A 22,047-nucleotide genomic window follows, 5' to 3' on the forward strand; every position below is an offset into this window, starting at 1 on the left:
GGTGATTTTCACTTTTAACCAAGAAGAACAGACTCATGACTTATTCATTACTAAGGAGTTTTTCCACTACAAGCTTCGAGTGGTATCTTGGGTGGCCTTCACCCTATCACTTCAGAGCTTAGTACCCACTTCACAGATGGAAACTAGGAAATTCCCAGCAGAGAAAATGCTTCCATGGATTTTGTTCTAGCCAGGTTACCACCTCATTTCCCAACAGCCCTGCCTTTATTTACGCCCCGTCTGTTCTGGAATTCCCTTTTCTCTCCTGCTAACCACTTTCAGGATGTATGCTCTGTTTTGTTGAGCACCCTAGCCCGGCATTCTCTTCTCTCTTGAGTCCCTTAGAATCTACTTTTCTACCCACTTACCTGCTACTTGGTCTTACCATGTATGGCTTCCTAAGACCACCCACAGCACGTGGCTGTGTGCTCTGAGTGTCTGTGTGCTGAATAGATGTCTTTTGGGTAGTCAGAGGACCAGGGTCCACCTGGGTGTACTTGATATTAATATGGGTCTTTTGAAAACCTGGCTGCGTCCAGTAGCCTCAGATCCTGCAGCGACTCCCAGTGCCAGGCAGCCCCTGGCAGATATTAGGTTCTTGGTGCGTCTTCTACTGTCATCACCGGCTTTGTAGTAGCAGTGTTTTCTGCTCTGGAGCCTGTCCTTTGTCAGTTAGATGGTGTGGGATGGGATAAATGGATATTTTGGAGTGACAGCATGTGTTGGAAGCCAGCCAGCTGAAAACTGAGCATGCCACACACAGCAGGCCACAGTTATAAAAATTCACTGGCCATTTTGAGGCAGTTTCCAGATTGTTTCATCGGGCTTGACAAAAGGAAAATTTCCAAGAGAGTGGGGGATTCAGTGGGGACGGTGTATGTTTAGGGGCTGTTTTCATATTTGTTAAGATATCTGAAGGCTGCTGTGCACCAGGAATAGGTACTTTCTGATATTGTTTACAATCTAAACATCTTGATGGCAGGATGTGTAGAGAGGTGCGGGGTGTAGTATGAGCTGAGCAGGATGCTCTGTGTGTATGGGAATGGAGTTCTGGGTTTGCTATCCTGCTCAGAGATGTTAGGAATTATCACATGTTTATAAAAGTCTTAAGTTTAAAATTTTTTAAAAAGATTTTCCCCTGCTAGGAATCTGCAGGAGTTGGGAAGTGCTTAGTGTTTACTGCAGCCACGGCCTCAGAGCCCGAGCAAGCATGGCCTCCACTGGCTGGATGCAGCACAGAGGGGCCTGTCCAGTCTTGGGCACCTAAGCAAACCCCAGTGGCGTTTCATACACTCTGGTACCAAAGCCACATTCAGTCCCTTCAGGGTTCAGCTCACTCCCGTGGCCAAGACATCCTGGAACGGTGAAACATCCAGGAAGTTTGTTGATAAGGATCTCACTGGGCTGTACTATCTTTCATGCCCTTTGGTGTATGTTATGATGGGCAGCCTCAGCCTGTGAGGGCTGGACCAGGGTACTCCCAACATCTTTGCATCAGAGATATTATTGGACCTATCATTTTGCTCCTCATTGTCCACTGTTACAGCATCAGTGATGAAATATGAATGCACCAAGTTTTTCTAGACCTTAAGAGCAATTAGTGAAGTGATAGTGAACACCGCCCCATCTCACCACAGGCAAGCTGGTGCTTTCTCAGATACTTTAGAACAAAGCATCCTTCTTCCTGCCTGGGGAGTTCACATCTTTCTGGAAAATACTGTCATTTTCCTTCTGCTTCCAGTTACATTTTTTGCAAGGTCTAGTTCTTCTTCACCTTTTATTTATTCAATCTGAGCATCTCTTCTCCAGAGAGATGTTACTCGGCCATCTTCTCTAAAACAGGTTTCCGATCTGGCCCGTCTCTAACTATTATACAACTTCATTTTGTACAACATAATTTGATTTTATGTCTTATGTAGTGGCAATTATTTTACTTTTGTGCTACCTTTCACACTGAACAGAGGTTCACTGAGAGCAGGAGTGTGTATCGTACCACATTCTCTCTCACTTCCAAGCGTTGTGCTTGGCACGTGATGGGAACCATGTGGAGGGAGGGAAGCAAGAAGGGAGACGGGAGGCAGAAACCAAGGCAGACAGGTTGACATGAGATTCTCAGCTCCCTGGATGGCAGTTCTTGATATAACTCCTTGTAGATCTCTTCCTTTATACATTCTCTCAACTAGATTGCTGATACTTCCTGTAGGAGAAAAATATCTCGTTAAGCCTTCCCTCCTGAAAGTGAGGTTCAGAGAAAGGAAGTGACTTACTTCATGTCACTTGGTTGGAGCAAGACACTGGACCAAAGCTGAAACCAGCACACTGTCAGGAAGGCAGACAACCCTGTAAGGTCTTAGGAGTCCAGTCTTTAGGGGTTTGTGACTAAACCCTTTGCTTTTGGATAGAAGTGGGAAACTGAAGACATGGAGGTAATCAAATGCTGGGGCTTTCACCCAGGAGGAATCTGTGGGTCTGAAAGGCCTTTCTCTGAGAGCATCTTGGCTTTTTTTCTTTTCCCTGAAGTGAAGCTACAAGCTGAGCACACTGCTCCTAACAGTGAGAAAGTCAGGCTCTGTCTTGGAATTGACCAGGTTGCAAGGCTCCTGCATCTTGCACCTTCTCTGCGGGCCTGTGCTCACACTTAGAGGCTGACTGCACTGCTCCTGTCCTTGGTCACGAGTCTTCGTGGAAGGCAGATGTGTAGCATGAGTGCATGCTTAGTTACTCAGTCCGTCCTACTCTTTGTGACCCCATGGACTGTAGCCCACTAGGCTCCTCTGTCCATGGAATTTTCCAGGCAAGAATACTGGAGTGGGTTGCCATGCCCTCCTCCAGGGGATCTTCCCTCCAGGGACTGAACCCTTGTCTCCTGCATTGCAGACGGATTCTTTACCACTGAGCCACCGGGGAAGCCAACAGATGTGTAGGGATCAAACAATAGTTCTCTGCTCACTTTTGACGTTCATCAGCTTGTGGTTGACACCTCATATGTATTATCCCTGAAATTTGAAAAGGGAAGGAGCAAGAAATACGGCTAAAACAGTGAACAGTGAATTTGAAAAGAAGTCCGAGAAGGAAAAGGGACACAGTTGTTGGTGTTTTCTTTTGAGGGAGTTTGACCTAACTTCATGGTTACTTACTTGAGGCAGAGAGGTCTGATCAAGAAGAAACAGATACAGATTAAGGCAAAGGAGACTTATATAGTAGAAGTTCATGGAAATTATGGTGGAAAGCAACAGATATTTAAAACATGTAAAAATATATATACTTCCAAAAAATTTTTTATCTCATCATGCTGACTGCTCTTTCAGGATTGGATTTATTGATCCAGGAATTCTTTATAATAACCAGAGTTAGGAACAGTCATGACCAGCTGTGTGTGTGTACTAAGTTGCTTCATTCCTGTCCAACTCTTTGTGACCCAGTGGACTGTAAACCTTCCAGGCTTCTCTGTCCATGGGATTCTCCAGGCAAGAATACTAGAATGGGTTGTTATGCCCTCCTCCAGCGAATCTTACAGACCCAGGGATCAAACCCATGTCTCTTACATCTCCTGACTTAGGAGGCTGGTTCTTTACCACTAGGACCACCTGGGAAGCCCATGACCAGCAGAATTTGTTATGTTTACACCTTGAGTCCTTGAAGTTAGATCAATCTAGATGCTTTCTGCAGCCATGTGAAAGAATAATTTTGGAAACCAAATCTGAACACTGCACCTCAGTTATTCTCTGTAAAATCATGGACAGATTATGTAACCTCTTTAATCTTCATATTCATGTCCTCATCTGGAAAACGGGAACAAAGTTTATTTCACGGGGCTAGTGGAGGTGATGGAATTCCAGTTGAGCTATTCCAAATCCTGAAAGATGATGCTGTGAAAGTCCTGCACTCAATATGCCAGCAAATTTGGAAAACTCAACAGTGGCCACAGGACTGGAAAATGTCAGTGTTCATTCCAATCCCAAAGAAAGGCAATGCCAAAGAATGCTCAAACTACCACATAATTGCACTCATCTCACACGCTAGTAAAGTAATGCTCAAAATTCTCCAAGCCAGGCTTCAGCAATATGTGAACCGTGAACTTCCTGATGTTCAAGCTGGTTTTAGAAAAGGCAGAGGAACCAGAGATCAAATTGCCAACATCTGCTGGATCATAGAAAAAGCAAGAGAGTTCCAGAAAAACATCTATTTCTGCTTTATTGACTATGCCAAAGCCTTTGACTGTGTGGATCATAATAAACTGTGGAAAATTCTGAAAGAGATGGGAATACCAGACCACCTGATCTGCCTCTTGAGAAATTTGTATGCAGGTCAGGAAGCAACAGTTAGAACTGGACATGGAACAACAGACTGGTTCCAAATAGGAAAAGGAGTTCGTCAAGGCTGTATATTGTCACCCTGTTTATTTAACTTCTATGCAGAGTACATCATGAGAAATGCTGGACTGGAAGAAACACAAACTGGAATCAAGATTGCCGGGAGAAATATCAATAACCTCAGATATGCAGATGATACCACCCTTATGGCAGAAAGTGAAGAGGAACTCAAAAGCCTCTTGATGAAAGTGAAAGTGGAGAATGAAAAAGTTGGCTTAAAGCTCAACATTCAGAAAACGAAGATCATGGCATCCGGTCCCACCACTCATGGGAAATAGATGGGGAAACAGGGGAAACAGTGTCAGACTTTATTTTTCCGGGGTCCAAAATCACTGCAGATGGTGACTGCAGCCATGAAATTAAAAGATGCTTACTCCTTGGAAGGAAAGTTATGACCAACCTAGACAGCATATTCAAAAGCAGAGACATTACTTTGCCAACAAAGGTTCGTCTAGTCAAGGCTATGGTTTTTCCTGTGGTCATGTATGGATGTGAGAGTTGGACTGTGAATAAAGCTGAGCACCAAAGAATTGATGCTTTTGAACTGTGGTGTTGGAGAAGACTCTTGAGAGTCCCTTGGACTGCAAGGAGATCCAACCAGTCCATTCTGAAGGAGATCAGCCCTGGGATTTCTTTGGAAGGAATGATGCTAAAGCTGAAACTCCAGTACTTTGGCCACCACATGCGAAGAGTTGACTCATTAGAAAAGACTCTGATGCTGGGAGGGATTGGGGCAGGAGGAAAAGGGGACGACAGAGGATGAGATGGCTGGATGGCATCACTGACTCGATGGACGTGAGTCTGAGTGAACTCTGGGAGTTGGTGATGGACAGGGAGGCCTGGCATGCTGTGATTCATGGGGTCGCAAAGAGGTGGACATGACTGAGCGACTGATCTGATCTGAATGTGAGCATTAATTGAAATAATCTTGAAGTGCTTACTATAAGTGACTATTCATTGATTGTTTATTTTCTTTCCTGTCAACATTTTGGGAAAATGTGGCTCTAATGCTTGGGGAGTTCATATTTTCTGAATTGTTCTTTACTAACTCGGGTGCTTCCCCCACCCTAAGTCTCTCTTGGAGTATTTCAATTTTGTACATGGACCCACACCACTAATTCCTTCTGTAAACTTTAACATGAGAAGAAAAAAAAAGGATTTAGGAGGGTTTTGTTGGGTTGTCTAGAGTCATTGGATACCATTCTCTTGGGAGGTTTTAACATTCTTGTTTTATTCCCATTTAGCACATACAATCCCAGCAACCTCCTTACAATGTGCTGGACACAGCGAGGCAATAGGGACTCCTGGCAGGGGTAGAGAAGACAGATATACCATGTCCTTGCTCTCATGGAGTGGACACAAGAGTGGGGACAATAGGAAGTAGATGCATAGCAGTGATAACTGAATACGGTGAGTGCCACAGGGGTGTGTGGTCAGTCGGTAGAGGGGAGGAGTAGTGAGGGGGCCAACTAAAGAATGTTGCTCACCATCAGCTTCTATGAGAAGTAGTTGCTAGTGACTGCATCAGTGACCTTTAACACACCCTGAAAGAAGATCAGGGTGGAGGTCAGGAATGAGGTACTCTGTGTTCTGGAAAAAACTGGCAGGATAGGCCTTCAGATAGTTATTAATACTTTCAGGAGAAAATTTTATGAATGCAATTTCATGCATCTCATACCTAGAATACCTCTAAGATCAGTCACAGAGACATCTGCTCCTCGTAACTAGCAGTAACCTTCTACCATGATGTGTGCTTGGTTGCATGTATCCTCTTCACTAAACTCATATATATTGGCCTCCCCTCTTATCTCTTTGGAGCACTTCCTCAGAGCTATCTGAGAGGCTGTCTCCCAGGCTGTAGTCCTCAGTAAGCCCCAAATAAAACTGAACTCACAGCTGTCATGGTGTGTGTGTGTTTTCAGTCAACAAGGGGCACTTTTATTAGAATGGTCAGAGATGACCTCACCTATAAGAGGGGCTGGGACTAGGATGAGACAGAAGAGGCAGGTGAGGTGCCCAGGGAGCATTATTTAAGGAGGAATTCACTTTTAGGGTCCTGCATGGGCCTCCTTACATTTTGTGCCCTAGACACCCTGCTTGCCTATCTCCTGCTGGTCCCAGCCCTGCGTAGGGGTTGACATTTGAGCTAAGACCTAAAAGCTAATGAGCAGGCAAGCTTTCAAAAAGCTGCATGCTCATCAGCTAAGCATGTGAGTGAAGATTGCTTTTGCTGTGGCTTATTTCAGTGTGGTGCAAAGATAGCCGCGTAAATCCTATAATTGCCAAAATTGACCCATCAATGTTAAAGACCCTTTTTAAGTGGATCATTTTCTTCCTTTTACACAGCCATCAAATGCAGCACTAATGAGGGGTGGTATTCATCTTGTTTTACAACCCAAGCTTCTCTGAATTCATTAGCTCGCAGGGATCTGGCCCTATGTGGTTCTTAGAAACACCACCCCGCTGCCCCCACCCCATCCTAGTCTCCTCTTTTCATATATGGTTGCTTTTAATTGCTGAGGAGCCTTGTGGTTCAGCTTAGGTGGTTCCATTCATTTTCCCTTTACTCTAACTTCAGAATGCTCCAGGGGCTTGTTCTCTGACTGAAGGAAAATGTCTTGGCTGCTTTCTTGGAGAAATATCTCTTTATAAATAACATGTGCAGCTAGAGATCATTAATTAAAAGCATACCAGTGATATTAACACATCATTGAGAAATGCCACATTGCAGTATTCTAAAACTACGAGGAAAAAGTTCTAACTCCTGAGCTCTGATGTCTTACTCTGTCTGATGTGGACTCTGTAGGAGTTCATCCCCCAGTAGACTCTCCTGCTGTTGTAGAGCTGTTTTCTCATGGGACTGCCCACCTCCCATGCTTCATGCAGTTTGCCAGGGATGCTCACTTGCATCTTTCACTTCATATAGAGGTCCCTTTAACCTGGCTAGTCCATGGCCATGGCTTCCAGGACAGATTTTGCCCAAACAGTCCAGCGATCTTTCTCCTGCCTCTGATTTCCTGATGGATCTCTCAGGCCCTTCTAGGCAGTGCTACCCGCAGTCTGTCCTCAAACCCGAAGCAGAACATACCATGTGTCATGTTTGAATGTGTTAGATTGAATGTCTGAACTCAGAACTGAGTTGGGATATCAGAAAGCATGATCACCACACATATTGCGTAGTGCTGACTGCCACAGTGCTCTTGCTTGGCCTCATTATTAGCTGCATATCCTTTCCCATTGTTGGATTTTTGTGTCCTCATCTGCAGAATGGGCATAATGATAAAGGCATCAACTACATAGAGCTGTTTTCTGAAGTAAATAGGGAGTTCTTGTTAATACTGCCTGGCACATCAAAAGAGCTCTAGTAATGCTATAGATTCTTGTCATTGTTATCGTTGTTGTTAATGTTCCTATTATTATTATGGTTGATGCATAGTAGATGCATGTTCTAAGTCTCAATAACTCTCAAAGGATGGCATAAATTTTACCCTATTTTTATCTTTCAGATAAAATATGTATAAACAAAAGCACTCAAATCAATTACTATTTATTTTTTTCCATATTAATCCTATCATCTGCAACTCTCCTTCTTGGCCAATCTAAATCCTTGGGAAAGAGAAGCACTGAGCCACCTTTAGTAAGTGGCAGTGAATGGGAGCCATTCATTCATTCACTCATTCATGCATTTATTGAACACATATTTGTTAAACCCCACTATGTGCCAGGCTCTGTGCTATCTCCTTGATGAAATGGATGGATCATTATTATATTTAATAAATATTTTTGTTCTTCTTTAAGACTATATTAATTCAAAGAAAAGTAATACCTATAATTGCTGTCATCTCCTGGGACCTCAGCATGAGGGAAAGTTTTGAGAGAGACTTTGATGAGTTAGTGGGGAAGGTGTGAGGATTCAGGCTACCTTTGTCCTGGGGATAGCAAAGGGCATAGGACAGCTGGCTGAGAGGGCAGACCTCAGAGTGACCAGAGGAACAGAGGAAGAAACAAGTTCACTGTGGGGAGGGTTAAGCTGGCCATAGTGGAGATGGTGTCTGCCATGTTGAGAGTGGCCCTGCAGGGCTCTGCCCAGCTTGATTTGGATGAGGCATGCCTGTCCCACACCCATCTTCTCTAGCCACTGCTCCTCTTACCTCCCCTGGATGTCTGACTTGGAAGGAATCTTGCAAGGAGCCCACCTCTAAGGCATCCTTTTAACTGTATTGCTGGCCTGTCTTCTGAGCAGCTTATATAGTGACAGGCCAAAGAATTTAAGGCTGCTAACCCTCAAGGAGCCTAGAGACCAACACAAAGCACAGGAGTGAGCAGAGATCAAGGTCAGCAAAAACAGCCCTGCATGTTCAAGGGATCCTCTGTGTTCTTAGGGACAGGAGTAGTCAGAAGAAGTGAGCCAGTGTTGACCAGAGGAGTAAGAGGATAAAGCAATAGTTGCATCTTTTGAGAGATGACTATGTGCCATGTGCTGTTCAAAAATTACATGTAGATTAAGTTCTCACAACAGTCTGAGGAGATGACTACTCTCATGATCCACATTCTGCAGATAAAGAGATAAAGGCACAGAGATGGCTTCACAGAGAACCCAGCTCCAGTGTGGATTAGGCCTTGCTGGATGGCTAGGATTTAATTATGCAAAGAGATTGGTGAGAGCTTTTGAGGAAGGGAGGGGGAAAGACATGCAGTCTGTGTATGTTATCCCCTTAACTAAACTGGTAATGCCAGCTGATGTTCAAAGTCAGGATTCTTTGAAGGTGCAGTGTCTTCAGTAGAGTTCGGTTACTTTAGAAATGTGGGGCCCTGCTCTCACTCCACTGTATGTGCTGGCTGCGGGCCTCTGGCAATGCAGGTGGACCCTCAAGTGCAAATCGCCAGGAAGATGAATGAGAATTGGCAGCTGTATTTAATTATGCAGCCTTCTGCAATGTGCCTACAACAGACATTTTTCTTACGGAGAGTAATTATTCTTACCGTGCCCATCTGAGTGAGATTATACTTTGGTAATTGGTTTTGAATCCTTGATCCATTTTTATTTGAGCCATCTTGCTGGAATCCTTTCTATCAGTGTTTGTGAGCTGAAGCCCAGATGCTCCTGCCCCTAAGACACAACTGAACTGGAATCTTGCTTCTGCTCTTCCTGGAAACCTAGGGGAGGGAGTGTAGGGAGTGCCCAGGGATGCGCAGACTCTGGATTGTGGGATATGCTTGCTTGGCACTCTCTCACCCTGCTGAGAGGTCTTTATTTTATTCTTTTGCCTTGTATTTCTGATTAGAGTCTTAACTGATTGGAACACAGTTGTACTTTAGGCAAGGAGGTGACTTCTGCTCTGTCCCACACTAACTGCTCTGCTTACTGACCATTTGATTCAAATTAAAATCATTCACATGTAGCCAGACACTGGTCTACGTGGCTGAATAAAGCAAAGTTTATACACTGGTCAGCCACATCCTTCTCCAAGTCTCTGTACCCAAATGTGTCATATAAATATAACTCCTGCATGAAACTCGTAAGATGCCATGAGCAATGCATGTGATGGTAATTGGTAAAGTGCTCTTAAATTATGTGTTAACTTATAAATGGCAGAGATTGTTGCCAACCTGGCCTGAACTCCAGCAATGACTCCTGTGTGACCTTGGGCAAGTTGGTTTTCCTTCCTGGATTTTGGCTTCATTGTCTGGAAAATGAGGGGACTGTGTCTGATGATACTCCTGCTTAAATATTTTTGAGAATATATCTGCGTGTTAGGGTCTTTTGTCTGGACAAGAAAATAGATGATTGCTTTTCAAATTGAGTGTCCATCAGTATCATCTGGCCATGACAGACCATAATCTCGCTAAGATTTCTACCTTCTCACTCCCATCCTCCAGGGACTCTGGTCCAGTAAGTGTGAAATTGGACCTCAAAATCCTCATACTTTTGCAAAAATCCTAAGGGGTTAGTCCACAAGTCATCATTTGGGAACCCCAGAATAGAAAAATAATACAGGAGTGAAGGAAACAGCTAATTGCATGGACACCTCCTTTTGGGGTGTCTGGGTCTCTGATGAGTGTCCTTTCTTTAGCTCCATTTCTTTGTGTGCATCTCATGTGCTTGCCCAAATGTGCAGGCGCACGCCCACTCCCATGCACTATTACAAACAATATGGGTTGAAAAGTTTGTTTTCTGAAAAGCACAATATGCTGGAATCTTGGCAGAAAGAAAATTGTGTTTTGTGTTGAAAGCATCATCATTTGCCTTGCGTGAGAGCTTATGGCTCGAATGGCTTGAAGGACTGATATTCTGTTTGCAGAACGTGATTTATAATCACATGCACACACAGGCACACAGACACATACACTTGAGTATGCTCCCACACAACAAATGTGGTAAGGAAAAAGCAAAGAAAAATCCAAGGAATCTGTGCCCTCTGCAGCAGGGAGCAGGGGATGCCAATGTGTCAGTCATTTTCACAAGAAGGGCTGTTGCTTCCTGTTTTCAAAACTAAAAGAAAATAGGAAAACATAGCAAGGGCTTCTTCTGAGGCAGAAATGCAGTAAGGGGGGTGGAATGCTGGATGTCTTTTTCTCCTAGACCACTTTCCCTCTGTGGAATAAGACCCCTGGCTTTCCGTTCTTCCTTGGTTGCTGGGAATCCATTAATTCCTAAATTAACTTGACAACCTCCACTTACTCTAAGGTGCCCCCCACTGAACAGTATAGGTTCTGAGCAGTGAGATCCAGTTCTGAGCACAGAGTAGAGACAGTTAAGAGCCCCGTTTGACTTTCACCTGACTGTCTTTAGAAGAAGTACTGTTCTGCCTATTCAGAAAGAAAGTGTGCCTGAGAAGTAATTTCCTCCCTTTTTTTCTTTAGAGCAGAAACAATTGCTTTTTGCAGGTAGGGCCCCAGCATTCTCTTTTGGATGCAGTAGTCATACATTCACCGTTTGCAGATGCACAGTCTCTCATTTTTATTATAATTGTGGCATATCTTTAATTTGCATGGCATAATGCACTTAATCCATAATTCTAAAATATGTGACTAGCCCTTGGCCTCATCCTGCTCTCCCACCACAGAGGCAGCTTGGTGTATTTATTAATATAAATTTGTACAAGCTAACAGATTGCCATAAAGGAAAACAGAATTTCTCAACCAGTTCGGCTAATAGCTGTGTTCCGGCAAAGGGCCCCGTGGTACGTGTTGAACAATAACCACCTCTCTCCAGCACTGCTTGCAGCTTCTAATTGAATTTCTATCCCGTGAATATCATGTTGCACCTATTCATCTGCTCCACTAAGTCTTCCGATATTAAACAAGTTCTTCCAGGTTATTACTGTAATACAAATACTGTTAGACAGTTGACTTGCATTAAAAATTCACTGCCGTGGTGAGGTGAACACAGCAATGGGAGCTTATCCTGAACAAGGCCACGCAAAGAAATCACATTAATAGGGGTGAGGATGCCATGGGCTTATCTCATTTGCTTCCTCCAAACCTTCCTTCTTTGTTTGAGTGAGAGCGTTTGGCCATGCTGACAAATTCTGATAAACGACAGAATACCAGACATTTCCGTATAGTTCCTGGTTTGGCTGTAGGTATCTGCCATTCTGATCTGCCACTGAGGGGCACAAACATCCTGCTGAGTTTCTCTTTTACTTCCATTTATCCTTTGCTATCTTGTCTCCAGCACACACAGGTCTTTTCTGGTGACTCAGATGGTAGGGAATGTGCCTGCAATGCAGGAGACAAGGGTTGGGAGACTGATCCTCTGGGTTGGGAAGATCCTCTGGAGGAGGAAATGGCAACACAATCCAGTATTCTTACCTGGAGAATCACATGGACAGAGGAACCTGGTGGGCTACAGTCCATGGGGTCACAAAGAGTCAGACATTACTGAGCGACTAACACTCCAGCACATGTTGCCATTCTGGTTGATGTTGGGAATATCTGCTGCTGAGGGCTATTTTAAAGGTCTTACTGTTCCCTGGACTGTGTATCTTGGTCCCTTTCCAATGTTTATTACCTATACTTTTTGACTACTGTAGGCTGGCTAATTCACCAAAGTTTGGGGGCATCAAAACTATGGAGGCCTTTTAAAACTCCCAAGAGGTAATTTTCTTAATAAATGAAAGCAGATCTGATGTGTAATTCAGACAGGTGAAATTAGGAACGGCTACTGTCTATTCCAACTCTGTGAAAGTGTCATAATGGAGGACAACTACTGCCTGCTGACTCTTTAGGTTGTAACAACCTCAAGTCTGCTTTGCCATGTTCCTTCCCATGTTCCTGGTTACAACTCTCCTTCTCATCATTGTCCCTTAATATCTACCCTCTGTGATGACTTCTCCATTCATAATGGAAGTCACTGTCAGTGCTTTGACCTCATAGTCTTAGCTCTCTCTTTCAGCCACCTGCTAGCATTACCAAATCTTGGTTCTCATCATCATTTGGAGCTGCCTTTTTTATAATAATGTGAACCCTGAAATTTGCCTCTCTGATCACATTCTCTTTCTTCTACAATTTTCTCATACTTTTATGTCTGCTGAATTTGTGTTTTTATTTGAATACATGATGTCTTTTATTTTTTCAACTCCTCCTTACCTTCAAGTTCTCAATGCACATGGCTTATCATGCTTAAGACACTGTCTTCTTCAAAAGCAAGAATCATGTTTTCTACATACACAGTATTTTGCTTAAATAAATGATCAATGAATGTTTGTCAATATGTAGATTTTTTTCCCCAGGAAGTCAAGAACATTTGACCAATCAACAAAATTATACCCTATCTTGTATTTTGGGATGTACATTGGGTCAAGATGCCATCTTGGCATGTAAACCATTATTTGCACTTTTTTTTTCACAACAGTGGTCTACATGAACAGTCAATCTTAAGTCTTGGCTCTGCCACTGAATAGCTGTGTGACCTTGGGCAAGTTACTCCTCTCAGCTTAAACCTTCCCATCTTCAAAATGAGGCATATTTGGAACCTGGCTCTCAGAGACACATTTGTAACAATTCCAAATAATTGCTTTTGAAGTTGGATTTTTTTGTTTGTTTGTTTGTTTTTTAGGATAAAATTAGGACAGAAACAGGTATGCCTCTTTGGATACATTTGTGTAATTTAAAAGAATGTCATCAAGCTTTTGGGTTCTCTAGCACATGATTATCCATAAAGGAGATGCAGTGTCCTTCCTGAAATCATTATGTTTAAAATCTTTTTAAGTGTGTAGAGGGATGGGATGGGGAGAGAGGTGGGAGTGGGGTTCAGGATGGGAAACACATATACACCCATCGTGGATTCATGTACAATGTATGGCAAAACCAATACAATATTGTAACTAGCCTCCAATTAAAATAAATAAATCTATATAAAAATAAATAAAATCTTTTAAAGTATGTAAATAATACAGAAGCTTTGGTCTTATGTATCTTAAGTACAAATATCTGCACATTTTTTGCACATTGGATTAAAGTTATTTCCATCAGCAACAAACATCAGTCTGTTTTTAACCTATAGTAAAGATTTTCAGACCAAATGTTTATGTTTTTGAAGTATATTTCATCACTGGCTACAGTTTTAAATGGAACTTGACTACATTTTCATAGCCATAAATGGAACTATAAGTGCTGTTCCAATTCTGAGGCCTGAAACTTCTTTTTAAATATTTCTTTAAGAATATAGTGAAATATTAATAGCAATGGTTGTTTGACTTATGTCCTGTAATAAAGTATTAATTCTTTTAGAATGTACTATCTTCCAAAAATGTCTACTTTTAAAATTTATTTTTTGTTGCTAGGATTTTTTTAAAAAGATACATTAATTGCATTTTCTAGCTCATTGCATTAACACTTATTGTGAGACAAATTTTATTTTTTAAACTAGTGTATGTGTTATGCTCAAGATTGTAGGATGAAGATGGTACCTTTTTAAGAAATTTATTAATTGGTAAATGTTTAATTTAGTTTAAGACTAATTTCTTTTCTTAAAAGTTAATTATTTTCTCCTAAAAGTAGTCCTATCATGGTGTTTATATACTATTTATAGAAGGGGAACTGATTGTCGTTCCTAGACTGTTTTAACCAAAGCAAAGGAAAAGTAATTTAACGTCTGTGGATGGCTACTTCAGCAAATCATGTTTGAGGTCTTCATTTTTGTGTATAAAAGAATATATGCTGCTGTCATTCCTGTTTTCATTTTTTCCTAGCAACCTGTCACATACCTAGCTTTCTCCCCAAGCGCATTTTCTATACTGTCTTCATCATGGTTGCAAATTCCCTGTGTGGCACTAACCCTCATTCAAACCACATAATCACGGTGGTACCCCAGAGAGAAAACTTAATTATCACCACTTTATTTGCATCATGTAAGTATGTGTCATTTGTCCTATTTTGCATGAGAAATATATTTGTGTTGTAATTAAAAAAAATGACACATGATGATAGGGTCCACCTTGTAAATTAATTGTGTTATTTACATTAATAAATATTTGTAAAGTGGTTAGCATAGCTCTTGGAACTTAGTAAATTCTTTAAAAAGTGTTAATTGTTATTACTAGAAGTCACTGACCTGCTCAGTTTTCAAATCAGGGTTTGCCTAGATGAACCTCTGAAATCTCAGATTCAGCTCTCAAGTGTTGAAGATGTTTGAGGCTATAAATTGTGGCTGAGACCCAGCTGCTCTAATGAAATTCCTAGTTAGTTATTGCTACTGGCCTGCCCACGTCCATGAAAAAATAGATGGTCTCATGAGCTCAATGGCGCATATTAGAAATGTTTCCAAATTGTAAAACCTACATGCCTGTCTGAGTGAATAAGTGCCAGGCTGAGGGTCAATGCAGAACTTTACAGTGGACATAATTATTAGTGTTTTTGAATTTCTAGACACTATAACAGTGATGGGAACACTTTAGAATGGCTAGACTCACGTGGCAAAAGGAAAGTGGCTGTTTTTCACACAACACTGCCAAACATACGCCATAGACTCCTCAAGTTTATTGGGGAGTTTTTGAACCATGTCTTTTCTCTCTCATTAGTATTACTCCATGCATCAAGGTCAAATGCCAATAAGTAGCCGATTGTATTTCTCACCTTAATGTTGTTGTTAGACCTGACATTTCTTAAGAAAAACAGCAAAGCTGCTGACGAAGGAAGATGTGGCTTCAATTGTTTTAAGTCACAAAGAGCAGGCAACATTCCTGAAAGGGAGTGTGTTCTAAGGATTGTAATCATCTCCTATTGTAACCAGTTTGTCCTGGATAACATTATCATCAGATGTTAGTTACTTGCTTTGATTTTCCTGGTCACGGGGGAGTGGTGCTTATTTTCTTAAGGTTATTCTTTGTCTTTGGGTTTCTGCATTTTCTTGTACCTATTAACAAAGCAAGTCAGGTTCTAAAATATTTTTTTAGTTATGTGCCCTTCAAATTAATCTGTCAAATGATAGAAATTGCATGTCAATTAAAAATCTGTTTCTATGAGCATGATACCAGATACTCCAAAAGGCCTTCAGGTCCTTTTAGAAAATAATAATACTTTCAGTTTGCTGTAGAAGAAAGAGCCTGAGTTGGAGGTTAGGAGGCTTGGGTAGAGCTTTCCATGGCTCTGACCCTTGCAGATTGTGGAATGAAAAGGATGCCTCCTCTGAATGCCACACAACTCTGCATGGCGGTTGAGTGCTGGCGTATAAAATGCACACCACACCCCCGTCCGGGTCTAGCTGTACAGTATCTACGGTTTTTCAGTAACTCTAATGCCTGCTTCACCACCACCACCCACCCCCACCATCCAGCATGCCCTGTAGTTTCCCACATTATTGTTGACCCTGAAATGTCTCTCATTCCTTTGTCTTTTTCACTTTCTCCATATTTCAATGCCTAGGCGCACTTCTTTCCAACCCATAGTGATATGTGTGACCTTGGACAATCTTATTGATCCCTCATTTCCTCATCTATAAAATGGAAACAATTTTATCATACCTTTTATGAGGATTAAGTCAGTAGTCAGTACACAAGTATTTGACTCATTATAGATATTCAATATAAATAATTTCCTGTCACTGTTAATTTAGCTTATTGTCATTTATTCCCTCAAGTCTTATGTGTAGGGACCTGAACTGGGCACAGGGGATAAATTATGATCTGAACACATCTTCAAGAGGCCCAGAACCAAAGAAAGAAAGATGTTCACAAGTAATTTCAAGGCAAGACCTTATAAAGAAATGCTATATAAGGGGCAGAAAACAGGCTAAGAGAGGAGAGGAAGGCTAATTATACAGGGAGAGGGCAAGAAAATCTCCTGGGAAGGAATCAGATACCACACAGGATGTGCTTGCTCTATTGTTATCTACAGTCTCCAGTTTCAAAAGGTAATTTTGTCATTATCATTGACTTTGAAAGTCTTCTGTAGTCTCTGTGTTATAAAGTTAGTTTTCTTAAAAAGAGGTCTCTTTGGTAATAACATTTATATTTTGACAATTTTTTCCTTGTTTATAACTTGCCATTTTTTCAGAAAGGACTTCAGATGACCTGATAGTATCTTGACTGTCATCAAGATAGTCATGTTGAATCTAGCTTTTAAAGAAATATACACAGTTTTTTCAGTTACGTATGTCCATGAAATTCTTTTGTCTTTTTATTGAGCACTAGCTTAGGGACAAGGGTATATAGCCCTGGAGATTTCCATGGAGAACTGTATTTCTTTATTTACTTTACAAGTATGTTGTGCCTACACTCTGTTGCTGCAACTGGGCTGTGCTTTTGGGGTGATGTTAGAGTATTCATGGTCTGCCCCTGGCAAGCCAATGTGCTGGTGAAGGAAGCATGTAAAAATCAGGTAAATTAATAGGCAATATAATGAAAGCTGGTAGTAAATGCTGTGAAAGAAATGAAAAGGTACTTTGATAAGGAAACGGATGTGGTGTGGGTACGGCTGTGGAGAATTCCATTATATGAACATTTTGAGCAAAGGACTTGGTACTTGATGTTCAAGAAGATTTACTTAAAACCTATGAAGAATTTGAACAATTGCCTCTTGTGTTTCTCGTCTTTAACTATAAACGTCTGTGTGTGTGTGTCTCTGTGAGTGTACACATGTATGTATTATTTAGGAAAAGATGTTCACAATAGAAAAGGATGAGGAGTCTCAATTAAAATGGTTAAACAACTTATTTTATATAATATCATGAAATATTATGAGACCATTTAAGTGATTTGACAAAGGGTTTTAAATAATGATAAAATACTTGTGTAAAAAAATTAATAAAACCATATGGGTTAGAATGTAAATGCATAAAATTTGCCTTCCTCATTCATATTTTAGTCTCTGTGGAATACACTCTATGTGTTACAACTATCAACAATTTTCATACAGAAAATTGGAGGGGTTTACACAACCTGTTGGAAGTGCTTAGGGCAGGGGGAATTGGTCAGAGATGCTACCATGAAACCCTGACTGCAGCACCATCAGTTCAGTTCAGCTGCATACGACTTTTTGCGACCCTATGGACTGCAGCATGCCAGGCCTCCCTTTACATCACCAACTCCCAGAGTTTACTCAAACTCATGTCCATTGAGTTGGTGATGCCATCCAACCATCTCATCCTCTCCTGTCCCCTTCTCCTCCCACATGCAATCTTTCCCAGCATCAGGGTCTTTTCCAATGAGTCAGCTCTTCACATGAGGTGGCCAAAGTATTGGAGTTTCAGCTTCAGCATCAGTCCTTCCAATGAATATTCAGGACTGATTTCCTTTAGGATGTACTGGTTGGATCTCCTTGCTGTCCAAGGAACTCTCAAGAGTCTTCTCCAGCACCACAATAAAAGCATCAGTTATTCTTTTTCTTTATTGGTGCTCAGTTTTCTTTATTGTCTAACTCACATCTGCCAGGGACCAGCCCCGGCTGATCCAGGGTATTCGAAGGAGAGACGGCGTAGGCGAAGATCAGGAAACAATTGCTTAATTAAATGTTAATTAAGGATATAAAGAGTAATAGAATGAGGATAGCTCAGTGAGGAAATTCAGTGGAGAAAAGAGGCTAAATAATTCAGCCAGAAGGTAAGAGAAAGAACGACATGGTGAGACCAAGTTTCAGTGAACAAGGCCCGCACTTTATTTTCCAAAGTAGTTTTTATACCTTAAGTTATGCATAGAGGATAATGGGGGAAGGGGTAGAGTCATGCAGCAAGCCAGGCTTTCTTCCTGCAAACTTATCATATGCAAAAGCTTAGGTGATTTGCATCATCTTCTGGCCCGGAGGCCTGTTAACATTTTAAGACCTTTTCTTCAGAAAACTTATTTTTCTCTAAAGGTGATTGGTCAGGAGCCACCCTCCAAAAGCATTAGATAAAGTTGCATTCCTACAGCGCAAAGGTGTGGTGGGCTATAACAAGAAAAAGAATTAACTCAAGGGTCCCAGGTTACAAACATTAAAGCTACTACTTACACCAATTATATTAATCAATACACTGCCAGGGACACAGCAGGTAAGGGATATGGAAACTTAGCAGCAAACATTGGCTCAACAAGTGAAAATCCCTTCACCAATACAATTTCTAATCAATCTTTTAATTACTCAAAAGAATCTGTGTTTAGACAGTTTAGAACATCTCCTGCCTCTCACAGTTGGGAGGCTCTGAACAATCACATGTGGCCGGAAAAACCTATTCAGGCAGGCTAGAGGATTTCCAAAGGAGTTTGTAGGTTAAACACTGTCACACCCAGGAATTATTAACTGGAGCTGTAAGCTAACTCTTTTTTCAGAGAGAGGTAGTGGGAGACAGCCCCCCATAAAGTCAGAGGTATAGGTGAAAGCACAAAGCAGAAAGTAGGCAGACTCTGGTTTTGGGGGTAGATGGGGGACTCCTGAGGCTCGATCCCGCCTTTGCGTATGCCGAGCCTCCTTCCTCATGACCTTTGTCATGGGCGGAGTTCCTCACTGGCTCCCAGCAGTGATAGAATTCCAGTTGAGCTATTCCAGATCCTGAAAGATGATGCTGTGGAAAGTGCTGCACTCAATATGCAATATGCGCTCAATATGCAATATGCCGGCTCCCGGCACACATCCATACATGACTCTTGGGAAAACCATAGCTTTGACTAGGCAGACCTTTGTTGGCAAAGTAATTGTCTCTGCTTTTTAATATGCTGTCTAGGTTGGTCATAACTTTTCTTCCAAGGGGCAAGCGTCTTTTAATTTCATGGCTGCAGTCACCATCTGCCAGTGATTTTGGAGCCCCCCAAAATGAAGTCTGTCACTGTTTCCATTGTTTATCCATCTATTTGCCATGAAGTGATGAGACCAGATGCCATGATCTTAGTTTTCTGAATGTTGAGTTTTAAGCCAACTTTTTCACTCTCCTCTTTCACTTTCATCAAGAGGCTCTTTAGTTCTTCTTCACTTTCTGCCATAAAGGTGATGTCATCTGCATATCTGAGGTTATTGATATTTCTCCCGGCAATGTTGATTCCAGCTTGTGCTTTATTCAGCCCAGCGTTTCTCATGATGTACTCTGAGTATAAGTTAAATAAGCACTGTGACAATATACAGCCTTGACATACTCCTTTCCCGATTTGGAACCAGTCTGTTGTTCGATGTCCTGTTCTAACTGATGCTTCCTGACTTGCATACAGATTTCTCAAGAGGCAGATCAGGTGGTCTGGTATTCCCATCTCTTTCAGAATTTTCCACAGTTTATTGTGATCCACACAGTCAAAGGCTTTGGCATAGTCAATAAAGCAGAAATAGATATTTTTCTGGAACTCTCTTGCTTTTTCCATGATCCAGTGGATGTTGGCAATTTGGTCTCTGGTTCCTCTGCCTTTTCTAAATCCAGCTTGAACATCTGGAAGTTCTCAGTTCACATACTGTTGAAACCATGCTTGGAGAGTTTTGAGCATTACTTTACTAGTGTGTGAGATGAGTGCAATTGTGCGTAGTTTGAAAATTCTTTGGCATTGCCTTTCTTTGGGATTGGAATGAAAACTGACCTTTTCCAGTCCTGTGGCCACTGCTGAATGTCCCAAACAGCACTTTCACAGCATTATCTTTTAGGATTTGAAATAGCTCAACTGGAATTCCATCACCTCCACTAGCTTTATTTGTAGTGATTTGTCCTAAGGCCCACTTGACTTTGCATTCCAGGATGTCTGGCTCTAGGTGAGTGACCACACCATCTTGATTATCTGGATCGTGAAGATCTTTTTTATATAGTTCTGTGTATTCTTGCCACCTCTTCTTAATATCTTCTGCTTCTGTTAGGTCCATACCATTTCTGTCCTTTATTGTGCCCATCTTTGCATGAAATGTTCCCTTGGTATCTCTAATTTTCCTGAAGAGATCTCTAGTCTTTTGCATTCTATTGTTTTCCTCTACTTCTTTGCATTGATCACTGAGGAAGGCTTTCTTATCTCTCCTTGCTATTCTTTGGAACTCTGCATTCAAATGGGTATATCTTTCCTTTTCTCCTTTGCCTTTTACTTCTCTTCTTTCACAGCTATTTGTAAGGCCTCCTCAGGCAACCATTTTGCCTTTTTGCATTTCTTTTTCTTGGGGATGGTTTTGATCGCAGCCTCCTGTACAGTGTTATGAATCTCTGTCCATAGTTTCTGGCACTCTGTCTATCAGATCTGATCCCTCTCGGAGGGCACAAACAAAACCTTATGTACCAGGACCCAGGAGAAAGGAGCAGTGACTCCACAAGAGACTGACCTTGACTTGCCTGTGAGTGTCCAGGAGTCTCTGGTGAAGTCATGGGGTGGCGGTGGCTTGCTTCAGGGTTGGGAGCACTGACTGTAGCAGTGTGTGCATGGGACATTTTGAAGGCAGTCACTATTATCTTCATTGCCTCCACCATAGTTTGGCCCCAGGTAAATAACAGGGAGGAAATACAGCCCCACCTATCAACAGAAAATTGGATTAAAGTTTTACTGAGCATGGCCCCACCCATCAGAACAAAACCCAGTTGACCCAGTTTCAGTCAGTCTCTCCCATCAGGAAGCTTCTATAAACCTCCCATCCTTCTCCCTCAGAGGGCAGAGGAACTGAAAACCACAATCACAGAAAACTAACCAATATGATTACATGGACCACAGCTTTGTCTAACTCAATGAACCTGTGAGCCATGCCTTGTAGGGCTACCCAAGATGGACGGGTCATAGTGGAGAATTCTGACTAATGTGATCCACTGGAAAGGGAATGGGAAACCACTTCAGTATTCTTGCACCGAGAACCCCTTGAACTGTTTGAAAAGGCTATAAGATAGGACACTGAAAGATGAACTCCCCAGGTTGGTAGCTGCCCAATATGCTACCGGAGATCAGTGGAGAAATAAATCCAGAAAGAATGAAGAGATGGAGCCAAAGCAAAAACAGCACCCAGATGTGCCTGTGACTGGTGATGGAAGTAAAGTCTGATGCTATAAATATCAGTATTGCATAGGAACCTGGAATGTTAGGTACATGAATCAAGGTAAATTGGAAGTGGTCAAACAGAAGATGGCAAGAGTGAACATCAACGTTTTAGGAATCAGCAAACTAAAATGGAATGGAATGGAATGGATGAATGGATGAATTTAACTCAGATAATTATTAAATCTACTACTGTGGGCAAGAATCCCTTAGAAGAAATAGAGTAGCCATCATAGTTAACAGAAGAGTCCAAAATGCAGTACTTGGATGCAGTCTCAAAA

At 41.8% G+C, this 22,047-nt stretch overlaps 1 protein-coding gene across 9 annotated transcripts in view; it reads left to right on the plus strand.

Moving 5' to 3' along the window:
• SORCS3 (sortilin related VPS10 domain containing receptor 3) overlaps positions 1 to 22,047 on the plus strand; it is a 633,389-nt gene that overhangs the window by 215,911 nt on the left and 395,431 nt on the right. The gene's annotated exons all lie outside the window — the stretch shown is intronic.

The sequence above is a fragment of the Bos grunniens genome, chromosome 26 (assembly GCF_055505025.1).
Source record: "Bos grunniens cultivar Pamir isolate PY7600 chromosome 26, Bosgru_T2T1.0, whole genome shotgun sequence".
Lineage (NCBI taxonomy): Eukaryota > Metazoa > Chordata > Mammalia > Artiodactyla > Bovidae > Bos > Bos grunniens.